The 18225-nt window shown below is 39.1% G+C and overlaps 1 protein-coding gene across 2 annotated transcripts in view; it reads right to left on the reverse strand.

Moving 5' to 3' along the window:
• Positions 1-18225, reverse strand: part of PIK3CB (phosphatidylinositol-4,5-bisphosphate 3-kinase catalytic subunit beta) — a 204185-nt gene that overhangs the window by 150942 nt on the left and 35018 nt on the right. For both annotated transcript variants that reach the window (XM_082625119.1, XM_082625120.1), the window contains exon 2: positions 6278-6382. The gene's annotated coding sequence lies outside the window, so the exon portion shown is untranslated. The remainder of the gene's footprint in view (positions 1-6277; positions 6383-18225) is intronic.

Genomic DNA, 18225 nt, shown 5'->3' on the forward strand with positions numbered 1-18225 from the left:
GTTCTGACCTTATAGCAGAGCATGAGGATGTGTTACTTCTAAACCTACTAGAAAATGATCTAAGATAAACCTTCTTTTAAGGAAATAAATATACTTAAAACATTCCACTGTTCAAAACCAAAAACAAACTATAAACCAAATCCAGGCAAAGATGTGGAGAAATTATAACCCTTGTATATTACTGGTGGGAATGTAAAATGGTGCAACCACTGTGGAAGAAAATATAGCAGTTCTTAAAATATTTAAACAAAATTACCATATGACCCAGCAATTCTACTTCTGGGTATATATCCAAAAGAATTAAAAGCAGGGAGGAAGTCACACAGATATTTGTACACCCACGTTCATAGCAGTATTATTAACAATAGCCATAAGTTGGAAACAACTCAAATTTCCCTCAACAGATGGGCTGGTAAACAAAATATGGTATGTACATACAATGGAGTATTATTCAGCCTTAAAAAGGACACTGTGATACACGCTACAACACAGATGAGCCTTGAGGACATTATGCTAAGTGAAATAAACCAGCTATGAAAGAACAAACATTGTATGATTCCATTTATACGAGCTACTCAGAATAGGCAAATTCGCAGAAACAGAAAGTAGAATAATGGTTATCAGGGATTGGGCTGATAAAAAAGTCGTGGAGAGGGACAGTGGTGATGGCTGCACAACACTGTGAATATATTTATGCCAGGAAATTGTACATTTAAAAACCGTTAGGGACTTCCCTGGTGGTGCAGTGGTTAAACAGTCTGCCTGCCAATGCAGGGGACACGGGTTTGATCCCTGGTCCGGGAAGATCCCACATGCTGCAGAGCAATTAAGCCCGTGCGCCACAACTACTGAGCCTGTGCTCTAGAGCCCATGAACCACAACTACTAAGCCTGCGTGCTGCAACTACTGAAGCCCGCGTGCCTAGAGCCCGTGCTCTGAAACAAGAGAAGCCACCGCAATGAGAAGCCCGCATACCACAACAAAGAGTAGCCCCCGCTCGCCGCAACTAGAGAAAGCCCGTGCGCAGCAACAGAGACCCCATGCAGCCAAAAAATAAAAATAAATAAATAAAAACAGTTAAAATGGTCAATGTTCAGGAAGAACACACTGAGCTCTTTCCAAATGCCCACATTTGTACATATCCCAAATTTAATGATTCCTTCATTTATGAAATTTATAAAATTCCTTCATTACTTATTTCAGAGGGAAGTTACTGATAGGATGAAATATGATGATAAAATACGAACAATAAAGTCACATAGAGTTGTAGATGCTTAACATTTATTTAAGCTCACTCATGCTGAGTACTTGTCATGATGCACTAGTAATAAATGCCATTTTACTGGGACACAATTGGAATCATGTGTTTTGGAGATCACAGAGGATCTTTGAATACGTTAAATCTGAAAATGTCAAGGGTGAGGCTAATGTATTTTTACTTCACTAGCTTTAGGCAGCTAAGGTACACTGGATTTAGAGACAATTTGGAGTTCTATAGCTGTGGGGTTTTTTTTTTCTTAGTATTCAATGTCAATGAGCAAAGTAACCAGACCTCTTCCATCAATTTAAAGGAAAAAGTCTTTATTTTATTTTCTGGCTGCACTATGTGGCTTGTGGGATCTTAGTTCCCCCACCAGGGACTGAACCTGGGCCCTCGGCAGTGAAAGCTCGGAGTCCTAACCACTGGACTGCCAGGGAATTCCCAGGGAAAGGTCTTTAACTGATCTTGAGTGTTGCTTCTGTACTTCTGACACCATCTCTCAATCAATCATGATGTGATTTGGAAATCCCCTTTTTATTAAAGTTTTTTAAAAGGGAGTACTCTTGGGTATTTCATTTCTCAATTTACAGATAGAAGCAACAGCAAGAGAAGGCCCCCTTGACAATGTGAAATGAGCCAACTTATTCTTTCAATCCATCTCAGTCCCTATATCTGTTCTGAGTAAAGAAAAGTGAGCAATACTGTGCAAATGAAACGGAACATTCAGATGCTTTGTACGCATGAAGAAGCTTACCTAATTCATGTATAGCAAGTGTTAACTTATCATAAAAAATAAAAACAGTCAAACTGGTCAATTTTGTTATGCACATTTTACAATTTTAAAAAGCCCGGGGCTTCCCTGGTGGCGCAGTGGTTGAGAGTCCGCCTGCCAATGCAGGGGACATGGGTTCATGCCCCGGTCTGGGAAGATCCCACATGCCGCAGAGCGGCTGGGCCCGTGTGCCATGGCCGCTGAGCCTGCGTGTCCAGAGCCTGTGCTCCACAACGGGAGAGGCCACAACAGTGAGAGGCCCGCGTACCACAAAAAAAAAAAAAAAAAAAAGCCCAAATCCAGGGACTTCCCTGATGGTCCAGTGGTTAAGACTCCACGCTCCAAATGCAGGGGGCCAGGGTTCGATCCCTGATCAGGGAACTAGATCCCGCATGCTGCAAGTAAAAGACCCCGCGTGCTGCAAGTAAAAGACCCCGCATGCTGCAACTAAGACCCAGCCCAGCCAGATAGATAGACAGATATTTTTTAAAATTAATTAATTAATTTTAAAACCCCAAATCAAAATAAACTTAATTATCAGGAACTACAAGGCCTTCATGCATCCAATCCACCTTTCTCTACTCTTCCTACTTCCCTGTGGGATTAAAAAATCTGTTTTATTGTACATCCCCTTCTCTTATCATTGCCTCCGACACTTCAAACATCTGGCCTCACGGTTAGCCACAAGCTACACTGCTCAGCCACAGCCTTGCCTCTCACCCCTCCTGTATCCTCACCCCTGGATCTGTACCTCCACCATCAAAAAGAAGAAAACCCGAAGTCTACAACCTGACTCTAGCTCTTCTACCTTCACAATGCCAGCTTCTACTTCCTCCTGCCTCACTTACTCCATTCCAGTCACACTGGCCCTCTTACTGCTCCTAGAACACATCAAGTACAGTCCACCCTCAGCTCCCCCACCCCTAACCCAAATATCTACCTGGTCTGCTCCCTTAACTTCACTTAGAGCTGTGAGCCCAAATGTCACCTAATTAGAGAGGGTTTCCCTAATCACACCTTATAAAACAGTAAGCCTACCCTTCCCCCGTCAATATCTACCTTTCCCTAATACATTTCCCTAATATATTTTTAATGGTACTGATTACCATCCAACACAGTATATATTTACTTACCGTTTATCTTCCCCACCCTCATCAGAACATCAATCCCATGAGAAAGGAGCCTCTGTTTTTGCTGACTGTTATAACCCCAGCAGCTAGCACAGTTCTTGGTATATTAGGAGGTGAATATATTATTCAATAAATATGTGTTGAACCAATCATGGCCTCCAGTCCCTTGTGCATTACCTTTTACCAAGCCTATATCTCCATAGACAGTTATTCCAAACACTAATGCCAAATTTCTCATTTCCATCTTAAAGGTTATGCTAGCTAAATTCACACTGCCTGCCATGTCAAGTTGTTTATGTTGAACTGAGCCTTTATGATTGGTCAACAATCCTTTCTATCCTATCCTGGTGATCATATTAAGTTCCTCCACCATGGTCTCTGGCCTGGTCAATTCTAATAGTCTCTTAACTGATCTCCTTGCTTCCCCTGTACTCCTATAGTCCATCTTTAATAAAGCAGCCAGAGGAATCTTTAAAACACATATCATATCATGACACTTTTCTGTGTAAAACCTTTCCTTAAAACATTTCCTTGAGTCTAAACTCTTTACCATGGCCATAGGGACCAACATGGCCTGGCCCTGCCTACTTCTTTAACTTCATCTCATGACTCTATGGTCCTCATCCACTCTGTTCCAGAACACTGGCTTTCTTTCCATTCTTCAAATACAGCAAGCTCGTTTCTACCTTGAGATTTTTATGCTAGCTTTATTTTCAAGGGACTGAATCCTTGTCTTTCATACCTTACCTTAAAGTCACCTCCTCAGAAGTAGCCAATAAGTCACTTTATCAACTGCCCTCCTCAGATCTCATTACAATTTGGTATTTTTATTGTTCGTTTCAACGATCGGCTTCATGAGAAAACTTATCGGGACTTCCCTGGTGGCGCAGTGGTTAAGACTCCACGCTCCCAATGCAGGCGGCCCGGCTTCAATCCCTGGTCCGGGAACTAGATCCCACATGCATGCCGCAACTAAGAGTTCACATGCCACAACTAAGGAGCCAGCGAGCCGCAACTAAGACCCGATGCAACAAAATCAATAAATAAAAACACACCTGGCACAAAGCAGGTGTTCAATGAATATCTGCTGAAGTTGGAAATTACTCTATAACATTTTTCCTAAATGTCTTCTCCTTCCAGAATCCCAACCCCACCACTGATTAACTATTTGCCTTGTAGATAACCTCAATCCCCATCTTATTTTGAAAAGCAGGATAAGAAATTCTACAGTTTTCTTCCTCTTTGCCTAAAAACTCCTTGATTCATCCTCTCTTCTCCTCCTCTGGTTTCTAAGCAGAATGGCTGCTCTTTTGTAAGAGTTAAGCCCTTTGCCCAGGTCCTTGATCTCAAACCTTCTTACCTCCTTCAGGCAATTAATCACTCTAATATTGAAACTATTCTACATATTTAAACTACTCTGATGGATCATTCCCTTTCACCTAAAATATACCAAGTGCTAATGCTAAAATATCTTCCATGTGGCTAACTCTTCAAAATGATCACTGTCTCATTTCCTGCACAAACTTCTTGAAAAACATTCTGTTTTATACTTCATACTTTCTTGTATTTTGTAAAACCATTTACTCTTATAATTCATCCTGGTCTACTCAATCTGTTCTCTCAGTTATCAAGAACCTCTTAATAATTATTATCTTATTTTATTACATAATGAACCTAATAATTATTAATTATTAAGTTGTATTAATGCCCTAGAGGGGTTCTTGAATTTAATTAAATTTAATGCCCTTCTAGGGTATTAAAATCCTTAATCTTTCTAAACATCTCATCCCTCTCAAGAACCTCTCCTTGAAATTCTTTATTATGCTTCAAAGAAAGACACAATACCTTCATACCTTTCCTCTTATTTTTTCTTTAACTGATTCTTTTTAACAACATTTAAAGTTCTGTGCTTTACCTTTTTCTCTCTGCTAGGATAGTGCAAATGTTATCTACTTCCACCGCTTAAACTCTATGTGAATTGCTCCAAAATCTGTATCTTCGGGCCCTAAATTGTCTTTTGTCTAAATTTTAGTCTCATATTTCCACATTTAAGGAGATATTCTGAAAGTTCTACCTGTACCTCCAAAATCAAAATGTGTCTCACAGAATTCATATGTTATAGTCCCATCTACTTGGCCCCTAATAACCAGTCTTTCCTTGTGGTTTCCTTACTTATGTTATGGTACCATCATACTTCTAGCCACTCAAAATCTTGGATTCATGTATATGATTTCTTTCTTCCATATTCCCTGCCAAATCTGCCTTTGAAATCTATCCTGCCAAATGAACTCACAGACAACCAGCTTCCACTCCCACCACTCATTCAGGTAGTCATTATTTCACATTTGCACCACTTATCACAGTGACAAGTGCCGCTAAGCACCTAACTTGCCTGCTAGACTATCAGCCCAGTCTAACACACAAGTTAACATTCCCCAGGCAGGGAATATCTGCCCTCGTTAGCAGTATAACTAGGGTAGACCATGTAATGTATCATACAGAAGACAAGAGTAAAAAATGGCATAAGATAGTTCAGCAATTACACAATGTTATATGTCAATTATATCTAAATAAAGTTGGAGAAAAAATATTTGGGCATTAAATTATCCACAAGAGGCTTAAACAAAGATATATACTGTCACACTGTAACTCCAGTGCTTGGGGAAATGACTGCTGCATCCTAAGTACATACCATATATTGGTTTAATAAATCACTTAAGAGCTAAAATACTCACTTTATCACCTTCTCTTAACTCTTTACTCTGCTGCTAACTTATTTTCAGCCACAAACATTGTCCTGAAACGGCCTCTGCTGGGGTCAGCAATGACCTCCTAACTGCCAAATCCAAAAGGCTCTCAGTTTTCAATTAACCTCTCTAAAAAGCTTTAAACACTACTGACCCCTCCTCTCTCCTTCATGAAGTTGGGTTTAATCTGTGGTAAACATAATCCTAAGTACCTGACTATCTTAAAACAAGGCCTAGGACTTCCTTCCCATCCCCACCCCAGAATAACTAAAATATTTAGGATCTAAGCAAGACTCACATCTTCCTTCTATACTTAACTTCTGAAAAAATAATATAAGTAATTAAAGATACGAAATTGGATCCTTACCTTGAAATGACAGCCCCCATTTCAGTCTTTTAGGCAAACAGATGGCATTACTTATTTTTTAAAAGTGAAGTTTTCATGGAAGACTTTTTCAGATTAGAAGATACGCTGCCAAAAAGGGTGAAGATAAAAGATATTAACACCTAGATGGACTAAATTAAAAATAATTTTACTACTTATATGACATAATTGCTTATAACTGTATTTTTAAATATGGGGAAAATATAGAAAACACATGAACCACAATATTTAAGTTACAGAACGTTACAGATGAAAGGGAGTTAAGTGGACGTCCTGTGCAACTATCTGAATTCTCTTATGTAGATTACCTCCTCTTTCTTGAAAACTCTTTTCTGTAATATGCTAGTTTTCTTTCTATTTCCCAATCCATTCCTCCATCTGGATCATCAGCTGCTAACCATGAGTAGCTTGTTTCACTTTTCCCCTTTTCTTCTTTAATGTAATATTTGACACACACAAAATATATGGAAAGACGAATGTAAGCAAGCATTAAGATGAACACTGTAAATTGTAAATCGCCACGCCACATAAGAACATCAGTAACGTTACCTACATGCTCCCAACCTTTATCCTAAACATTTATTATTCCACTACTTTTTTTTTTTTTTTTTTCTCCTTTTTTGCGGTATGCGGGCCTCTCACTGTTGTGGCCTCTCCCGTTGCGGAGCACAGGCTCCGGACGCGCAGGCCCAGCGGCCGTGGCTCATGGGCCCAGCCGCTCCGCGGCATATGGGATCCTCCCAGACCGGGGCACGAACCCGTATCCCCTGCATCGGCAGGCGGACTCTCAACCACTGCGCCACCAGGGAGGCCCGTATTATTCCACTACTTTTTAAAACATACTTTGTCACATACGTATTATGTCCTTAAACAATATTTTGTTTAGTTCTGTGTCCCATGCTCCCTTTTTCAGCTTGATAACTTGGTATGCTAAGTTATCCCAGCATACCAAGTCTTCGGGGACTTGAATTTTTTCACTCAATATTTTTCTAAGCTTTATCCATGTTACATTTTCATTGCTCTATATGGTATTTCACTATATAAATATGCCACAGTGTAGTTATCTACTCTGTTGACAAACATTTGGATGGTTTAGTTTTTTGTTTTTATCAACATTACTATACAAGTCTCCAGGTACACTTACAGAAGAATTTCTTTAGGGTTAGGCTTTAAACCTAGAAGTGGAAAATTGGTGAGTCATACATAGGACATCCAAATTCCCAAATTTACCAAAAATGCCAACATGTCTTCAACTGAATCACCTTACCAATTCTCCAGCAGTATATGAATCGCTAACACATCTTCTCCAATACCTGGTAGAGTCAGATTTCTTAATTTGTAGCAATACGGAACACATAAAATGGTATCACACTGTAATCTGTTTGTACTTGATTAGGCTGAAGATCTAATAAGGTTGAAGACCTTTTCACAAGTTTATTAATGATCCATGTTTCTTTCTGCATCCCTTTGATCACAGTTTTTAGACAATTTTATTGGATTGTCTTTTTCTTATGAAATAATATGCTTTGTATATTCAGGACCAGGACTGGCTACATAATTTGCAGTGCCCAGTACAAAATAAAAAAGCAGGGCCACTTATTCAAAAATTAATTTCAAGACAGTAACAGCTTAGCACTAAAATACGTGTGGGGCCCTGTGTGACTGCACAGGTTGTACATCCATAAAGGTGGCCCTGTTCACGACACTAATTCTCTATTACATATATTACAATTTTCCTCACAAGTTTGTGGTTTATCTTTTCATCTTCCTTACAGTGTTTTTAGATGGACATTAACTTTAATGTAGTCAAAAATATCAATCATTTTCTGAGTCAGTTTTCTGGCTCACTGAGAAAATCCTATAGCCTTCATAAAACTTTATGGCTTTGCCTTTTCATCTGAGCCCTAATTCATGAGTGATTTCCAAGGATGAGTGAACTCATAGCTCTCTCCTCAGCCATTATGTCCCATTCTTCACAAACAACATTTCAGGACTTTATGACCTTTGTGATAGTAGCGTCCTAATCATTATCATTGAATTCATTTCTGGGCAAGCCCACTCAGATTGGATTGGAGGGACTTCCCTGGTGGTGCAGTGGTTAAGAATCCGCCTTTCCAATGCAGGGGACACGGGTTCGATCCCTGGTCAGGGAACTAAGATCCCACATGCCGCAGGGCAACTAAGCCGGCACACTGCAACTACTGAGCCCGCATGCTCTGCTGCCCGTTCACCACAACAAAGAGCCCACACACCACAAGGAACATCCCACGTGCCGCAACTAAGACCAACGCAGCCAAACAAATTAATTAATTAATTAATTAATTTTAAAAAACCAAATTGGACTGGAACTTGTGCCACATGCCAAGTCTGGAATTGTTTACATTTGTCAGTAATACTCCAAGTCAGAAATTTTAATAAAAAATTTCAACCATCTGGTTAGAACATTTTACATTTAAAAAAAAGGGAGAAAAGGCTGAAAAATCTTCAAGTTTCATTAAATGGGCAGGAATCAAAGGAGAGCATGATTGTTCTTATTAAAGTTGAAAATCGTTTTCATTTGGAACCTTCAAAATAAAATTTGACTAGGAAGCAAATAATTTAATTCTAGTCTTGGCTTCTTTTCTTTTGAAATAAGGTCAATAATATGCTTTTAAAGTGAAAGGAATGTTATAAAACAAATTTTAGAATGATGTCAAAGTGTATCAGACTGCTTACTTCCCCCAAAAGAAGGTAATTAGTCAACTCAAAAATAACCAATTTGCTGGTGCAGGATGTTGACAGCTGAGGAGGCTGGGGGTGGGGGGGCTGGGATAAATAGGAACTCTACGTGCTACCTGTTCCATTATACTGTAAAACTAAAACTGCTCTAAAAAAAATGTCTATTTAAAAGCGAAAAGAGAAAAGGAAAGCAAAAAATAATAACCAATTTGACACAATATAAGTTAATAATGAATGTAAGTATACTGCTTAGTCTTCTTGGACAGTCAACAAAATTACTCTGATTTCTCCAAACACAGAATTCAATAAACTTTATTCTTAAAGTTCCTAATAATCCTTTAGGTAAAAACAATGCTATTAACAACCTTACACATGAAGATCCACTCACAACTTCACTGTGAAAAGAAAGCAAGCAGCATTTATTAGAAGAAAAAAGTTCTGGACAAATATCCATTAAACTTTAAAGGGGTGGGGGGAGAATTTCAAAAGCTCATCCAAGCACTGAGAACAGCACATGATGAAACCAAAACCCCTACACAGGTTCTATCTCTGGTCCCTGTTCAAGCAAAAGTACTCTTCTAGGGCTTCCCTAGTGGTGCAGTGTTAAGAATCCACCTGCCAATGCAGGGGACACAGGTTCGAGCCCTGGTCCAGGAAGATCCCACATGCCGCAGATCAGCTAAGCCCGTGCACCACAACTACTGAGCCTGTGCTCTAGAGCCCGCGAGCCACAACTACTGAGCCCACGTGCCACAACTACTGAAGCCCGCGCGCCTAGAGCCTTGCTCCACAACAAGAGAAGCCACTGCAATGAGAAGCCCGTGCACCGCAAGAAAGAGTAGCCCCCGCTTGCCACAACTAGAGAAAACCTGTGTGCAACAATGAAGACTCAACAAAGCCAAAAATTAAATAAATAATAAATAGTTGTTTAAAAAAGGCGGGGGGGGCTTCCCTGGTGGCGCAGTGGTTGAGAGTCCGCCTGCCGATGCAGGGGACACGGGTTTGTGCCCCGGTCCGGGAAGATCCCACATGCTGCGGAGCAGCTGGACCCGTGAGCCATGGCCACTGAGCCTGCGCGTCCGGAGCCTGTGCTCCGCAACGGGAGAGACCACAATGGTGAGAGGCCCGCGAACCGCAAAAAAAAAAAAAAGCGGGGGGGCTTCCCTGGTGGCACAGTGGTTAAGAATCCGCCTGCCAGTGCAGGGGACACGGGCTCAAGCCCTGGTCCAGGAAGATCCCACATGCCGCGGAGCAACTAAGCCCATGCATCACAACTACTGAGCCTGCACTCTAGAGCCTGCAAGCCACAACTACTGAAGCCCACATACATAGAACCCATGCTCCGCAACAAGAGAAGCCACCGCGATGAGAAGCCCACACACTGCAACGAAGAGTAGCCCTCACTTGCCGTAACTAGAGAAAGCCTGCGCACAGCAACAAAGACCCAACGCAGCCAAAAATAAATAAAAATAAAATAAATAAATTTATTTTCTAAAAAAGACTGCTAGTGTATGAGTCTGTTAGTCTGTTTTTCTTTCTTTTTGTTTACAAATGGAGATTATATATTCTGGCTTTTTTAAAAATACAGTTTCTGAAAAGACCAATATAGCCAGTAAACATAGGGGGAATAAAAGCAATCTCACTGGTACTCCGGAAAATAAAAATTAAAAGCACAATAAGATACCACTGTGTACCCACCAGGATAGGTAAAAATTAAAGAAACTAATAATACCCAGGCTTGTTGAAAATGGAGAGCAATGGAAATTTACATTCCTTATGACATAGGAATTCCACCCTAGATATAAATCCAAAAGAAATGTGTAAACGTTTCAACAAAAGATATTTACTAGAATGTTCACAGCAGCATTACTCAGACTACAAAAAGTATAAACCCAAAACAGAATGGATAAATTATAATACATTGGCACAATATAATACTATATTGCAATGAAAATGAATTTAGTACCTTAGAGCTTTATAAATACAGTCTGATACATAAAAATATGCAAGATGTTAAGCAAAAAAAAAAAAAAGCACAGGATAGTTGCTGTGATGTGTCTTTGGCAAAGGGATAAAGATGTAAAGAAATAAAAATCTATCTTCATATTTGCATCTAAATATAAGAGGCACTGGAAGATTACACAGAAACTAGTAATGTTAGTTTCCTGGGCAGAGTGAAATATTAGGGAATTCAGGTAGACATGAACTGGGTAGCTGGGAAAAGGGTGGGAGACTGTTTACTTTTTTTATACTTTTTAATCTTTGAACCACAGTAATCTATTACATATTACCAATATAAATAATCCAGAAAAAGGATTCAAAAGCCACATTTATTTTTTTAATCTATTTAGATATGAGCATCTGAATTTAAAAAGATATTTCAGCAATAAAAATAATTTGCAAACGCCTCAAAAAAATAAAAACCAGAAGTGTGCCTCAAACATCCACAAATAATGGGAACCACTCTTTTACACACTGTAAGAATGAGAATATACCTTTGTTCATCTTACTAAGCTACACGGAGCAACTCACAACTACACGTAACATGGATAAATCTCATGAACACATTGGGGTTTTTTGCTTTTTTTTGCGGGGTGGGTGGGGAGGGTCAACTTAAACAACAAACATCAGTTCTGGAGCTTGGAAGTCTGAGATCAGGGTGCCAGCATGGTCAGGTTCTTCGTGAGGGACTTCTCTCTGGTTTACAGACCACGCTCTTCTCATTGTAACCTCACATGGCGGAGAACAGAGAGAGATACCTGCTTGATCCCATGTATATAACATTCAAAACATGGGCAAAACTAATACTAGGGTGTTAGCGGTCAGAATAGTGACTACCCTTGGGAAAGAAGCGAGCAGAAGTGCGTGGGGTGGGAGGTGGTACACATAAGGAGAGTTTCTGGTCTCCTGGCAGTGGTCTACTTCTTGGTGACGGTTACATGGATCTGTTTACTTTGTGATAAATCATGATACAATATATTGATGATTTTTTGCCATTTACTGTATGTGTTATACTTCACTGAAAAAAGTTAAAAGAAAAAAAACCACAGTGAACCACTATATCGCATTTGTTAGACTGACGAAAAGATCTGACAGTATCAACTGTTTGAGATTATGTGGCATAACCAAAACATTTTACCTTCCTGGGGACAGTGTAAATTAGTATGACCTCTAAGGAAATCAATCTGGCATTATGTAACGTATTTCATTATTTTTAAGATGAAGTGTTTTCCACATTTTAACACCTTTGATATAGAAACGCATCTTACAGTCACTATCACATAGCAGGAATGCCTCATGTGAACTTGATTCTTTTTCCTGATGTCCTAATAAGACAACTACAACCTTTAATATTTTAGTACACAAACCATGTAAGGACCATTTGAAAAAAGAATATATATCCTGGCTGTAGTCTGAAATCTGTTGACATCTTTTGGTAAAAATCATCAAAAAACATCCAGAATGAGTGTCAGAGGCTTATAAAAATCCACCTCACTATACCCTTAAGATTTATACACTCTGCTGTACATATGTTACACTTGAATTAGGAAAAAAAAAAGTATAAATAAGGATAACAGTTTCTGCTTCAAAAACCCCATGAAATAGTTAAGTTCACAGAACACGGCGGGGGGCGGGGGAAGTCTTAAAAATATGGACAGACTCCCGACCTCACGCTTTAGAAAAATGCAAATTAAAACTACACAATTTTCAACCTGTTTACCATGGTACATTGTTGGCAAGGCTGTGAAGAAATACACGTCATCTGGCATAACAACAACATAATGGTAAGTATGTGAATTATGTAACCTTATTGTGGTAAATATTTTGCAATATATACCGGTATCAAAGCATTACATTGTACACCTTAAATTTACACGATGTTATATGTCAATTAAATCTCAATAAAGCTGGGGAAGGGGGAGAGAAACACACATTATCTCTTTTCATTGGTGGGAGAGTCAGGGTCCAAACATAAGGGCAATTTAGCAATATCTATCAAAATTACAAAGATATATGGTCTTTTATTAGTAATACCACATCTGAATTTATTCCATAATTATATACTTGCATATGGGCAAAATGCCATATGTACAAGGTAGTTCACTGCAATACTGTTACAATAATAAAAAAACAGAAACAAGCCAAACGTCTACCAACAGGGAATTGGTTAAATAAATTATCCAAAGGGAAATCATACAAGTTAAAAAACAAAACAAAACTATATACTCTATGGAAAGATCTTTGGTAAAGATCTCCACTGTTAAGTAAAAAACGCAATGTACAAAGGGAAGGGTAAGAAGAACAACAGGTATAATACGCTACCTTTGGAGTTGGTGAGTTTTTTGGATAGTAAAAAGTGTCTGTACTTTTATTGCCTTTATTTATGTACAGAAACTCTAGAAGAATACATAAGAGGCTAATAAATAGTTTCCAGGACAGAGTGGAGTGTTGGAGGAATGCAGTAAATAGGAACAGGGTGGCTGAGGGCTAGAGGTGGGAGAGTTTCTACTGTTTAACTTTCTTATATTGAAAAGGTTTTTAATCCCATGGGAATCTATTACTATTATACCTAGATTAGTAAATTAATAAACCAAAATAGGGTCCAAATACTATCAACATACACACATGATGACAAAAACTATTCTTTTACTGTCTCTGTAATTGAGGCAACAACATTACCCATCTCAATGAAGTCTGTAGTGTAAACACATCTATCTGGCCTAAGTCATCAGCCCAAGATCTCTAACACTAGTTTCCTTGAGAAAGTATGTTTCCTCCAAAATTCCATTTTGCTTCTCTCAGAGTCAGGGTCAACCTCCTTTCCCCTAGTTATATAAAGCCTCATGTCTCTCACCTAAGGATTCTCACATTCTCACCTGTAAGTCCAGGGGTTAGTCTTTTCTACTCACCAGTAATTCACCCTAACAACTAAATCGTGGTCTAATAAATAAGGGAATGTACAAAAGGGAGGCATCTAGTGTTTGCCACCAACAGTATCTCCTCCTTAAACTAAAACAATGAGATAATCCCTATACTGAATTGTCCTCCATACTGAATTATATCATCCCATCTCTCATTTACCTAAAATGCAAGACACTATTTGACTAAATTCTGGTAACAACAAGATTAAGTATGAGAGAGTGTGGGGTGCAAGCCTCTGTGCAGATGCTGCTGTCTGTCCATCAGGCCAGCTCCTATGCACCTACACCAGTTCAGGCGGCATTTTCTCTAGAGCCCTTTCTGATCCCCCATGGCTTACGCCCATGGGATCTTGCTGTGACTTGTATGTAACTCATTTATTACAGTGCATTACAAATATTAGTTTGTTTATCTCCCCTGCAGGACTGTGGATCCCTCAGAGCAAGTAGAGAGTCATATTCATATTTACAATCCAAGTACCTGCAAAATGCCTTTGATTAGGGCAGGTAATCAAAAATGTTCACTGAATGAACTAAAGAAACTGCACATGTAGCTAAAATCCCACTTAACGTTCTGCTTAACTTAACCAAAGGCACTTTACTTCATTCAGTCCCTGTTCTGAAGAAAACAGCAACTCCAATAACACTTTTCCTTACTGAACTACATCAGTATCTTAGATGTAAAGCTTTCATATATAGAGAGTCACTGAAAATGTTAAGAAAACATCTCAATCACTTTAGAAGTGCTACATAAAACTATGTAAAAAGTTAAGTATGTCTACTAGGGCTTCCCTGGTGGCACAGTGGTTGAGAGTCCGCCTGCTGAAGCAGGGGACACGGGTTCGTGCCCCGGTCCGAGAGGATCCCACGTGCCGCGGAGTGGCTAGGCCTGTGAGCCGTGGCCACTGAGCCTGTGTGTCCAGAGCCTGTGCTCCGCAACCGGAGAGGCCACAACGGTGAGAGGCCCACGTACCATAAACAAACAAACAAACAAATAAATAAACAAATAGTTAAGTATGTCTACTAAAAGTTAATCAAGGGACTTCCCCGGCAGTCCAGTGGTTAAGAATCCATGCTTCCATTGCAGGGAGCACAGGTTTGATCCCTGGTGGGGGAACTAGGATCCTACATGCCACATGGCATGACCTCCCCCCCCCAAAAAATGGTAATAAAGTAGAAAAACAGCTGCTATTGGAGTGCTAAATTTTTATGAACTTTTGTTCATTTTTTGTTTTAAAGAAACTATGAGATATAATGATAACAAGAAATAAGTATATATAACATTTTCTAAGAAGGTAGACACTGTTATAGGGACCAAGCATTTCTCCCAGAGTCTCAAACACTAACTGATACAGACACTCCAATAAGTGCTGTCCCTTGTGGCTTGAGGAAAAGGAAGCAGAGAACAGAATAATCAACTATTCAAATACACCTAAGAATTGTGCAACAGACAGGTGTTTACAATTCAAAACGGGTTTTCAAATTTTATCAAATACTGGCAAAAGCTGGGAAACAAGGAGAAAAGCAAACTTTAAGGATGCCTTTTAAATACATCCTAGTTAACCTAGTTAACATAAAAGATAGTTATTCTTTTGTACTCTGCTTTTTTTCTTTAACAATCCTGGAAATTACTTTGTATCAGTTCATAGAGATCTTCCTGATTCTTTTTTTACATCTGTACTGTACTTCACTGTGTAGATATACCACTGTTTATGGGTATTTAGATTGTTTCCAATATTTTAACAGTGTAAACTATTGATATCCTCCTATTCTGCTTCCCCTCAAACAACATCTCAGACAAAAAAACAAAAAACTGGCTCTACCAGCCAAAACATATCAAACTCAACCAACACTCCCACTGTCCCTGACATAGCCTCAGTCTAAGCTAAGGGTCCCCAACCCCCAGGCCATGGACCGGTACTAGTCCATGCTCTGTTAGGAACCGGGCGGCACAGTGGCAGGCGGGCAAGCAAGCAAAGCTTCATCTGTATTTAGAGCCGCTCCCCATCGCTCACATTACCGCATGAGCTCCGCCTCCTCTCAGATCAGCGGCGGCATGAGATTCTCATAGGAGAGCGAACCCTACTGTGAACTGCTCCTGCGAGGGATCTAGGTTGCGTGCGCCTTATGAGACTCTAACGCCTGGTGATCTGAGGTGGAGCTGAGGCAGTGATGCTACTGCTGGGGAGCGGCTGCAAATACAGATCATCACTAGAGAGAGGTGTGACTGCACAGAGACCACGATAAATCAATTGCCTGCAGACTCATATCAAAACCCTATCAGTGAGAGGCAAGTGAACACAAGCTCAGGGCCCCACTGATTCTGCATTATGGTGAGCTGTATAGTTATTTCATTATATATTACAATGTAATGATAATAGAAATAAAGTGCACAATAAATGGAATGTGCTTGAATCATCCTGAAACCACCCCCTTCCCCAACCCTCTGTGGAAAAATTGTCTTCCATGTAACCGGTCCCTGGTGCCAAAAAGGTTGGGGACCTTTGGTCTAAGCCACTATCAGCATTTCTGGGCTGTTCTGCTTCAACACCCTCCTAATCAGTCTCTCTGCCTCCACTCTAGCTGCTCTACAGTTTGTCTGTGTCAGAGTAACTACAATGTACCTCACAGAGCAGAAATCAGATTACCCCAACTGTTTGCTTAAAACCTTACAAAACTTCCCACTGTAACCCTACCTGAGTTGCAACTATGCACTACAAAGACCTTTTATGATCTGGTACTTGTCTACCTCTGACCTCATCTTCCATTCTTCCTCACTGACGTCTTTCTCGTCATTTGCTTTTTGTTCCTCTCACACTTACTTTGTTCCTAACTTAGGGCTTTTGTACTTGCTATTCTTTCAGTTTAAAATGTTCTGCCCCAGGTCATCTACCACGTTCTAACATCCATGTCTCAATTCAAAAGTTACCTCTTCTAAGAAGTTTCCTGTGTACCACTACAATTAAGATTGTGACCTGGTTCATTCCCTACCACTTTACTACCTTCATAATACTTAATAGTACTTGCAATTCTCATTTATTATTTACATGTTTTTTTCTTCCACAGGAAAATACAAAAAGTCTTGAGGATAGCTTGTAATCCATGTAACTTTAACTCTCTATTACTTTTTAAACTTTTCTATTAAGTCTGAAATTGTTTCAAATATTTCTCCATGGAATTGCCTATTCAGGACATTTTATATAAATGGAATCATACAATACATAGTCTTCTGTGACTGGCTTCTTTGACTTAGCATAATGTTTTCAAGGAACATCCATACTGCAGCATGCGTAAGAACTGCATTCCTTTTTAAGACTGGATACCATTCCATTGTATGGATAAAATGCATTTTGCTTATCCATTCATTAGCTGTGGACATTTGGATTGTTTCCACTTTTTGGCTATTATGAATAAGGCTGCTTTGAACACTCATGTACAAGTTTTTGTATGAACATGTGTTTCAATTCTCTTGGCTATAAACCTAGCAGTGGAATTGCCGTGTCATATGGTAATTCTGTTTAACTTTTTAAGGAACTGACAAACTGCTTTACCAAAACAGATGCACTACTTTACAATCCAACTAGCAATGTATGAGGATTCCAAATCCACATGCAACATTTGTTACTGCCCATCTTTTGATTATAGCCATACTTGTAATGTGAAGCGCATCTCATTATGGTTTCAATTTACATTTCCCTAATGACTGATAATGTTGAACAATTGTTCACGTGCTTATTAGCCATTTTTATATCTTCCTTGGAAAAACATTTATTCAAACCAGTTTATTTGCCCATTTTTAAGTTGGATTATTTAAATTTTTATTATTGAGTTATAAATGTTCTTTATATTATTATATATATTCCTTATCTGATATATGCTTTTCTAATATATTTTCTCATTGGCCCTCTGTTTGAACATTAGGCTCTGAGTTTTCTTATTAACTTAATCTCTAGGTTCAGAAGAAAGTCTGTCAGTATTAACTTACAACCATACCTGACATATTAAAAACAGTTTACAAGAATTTGGTATCACTGACAAATGGTTACCTGAAACCCACATTTTATAGGAAATACAATAATTTCTTTAAGGACTTGAAGTCACAGATTATTCATCTGTTGTCAATGTTAAATAGTATTGTAAGCAAAGAACACCCTTGATATACAAAATACTGACAGCCAATTTAGCAAATAAAATCAAAAACACAATCTTCTAACCTTCTTATATTTAAAAATACATATATAGTAAAATAGCTTCCAACAGCACTTCATATGTAAGGTTAGAAATTAACATATT

Source organism: Mesoplodon mirus (genome assembly GCF_964341445.2).
Source record: "Mesoplodon mirus genome assembly, chromosome: 6".
Classification (NCBI taxonomy): Eukaryota; Metazoa; Chordata; class Mammalia; order Artiodactyla; family Ziphiidae; genus Mesoplodon; species Mesoplodon mirus.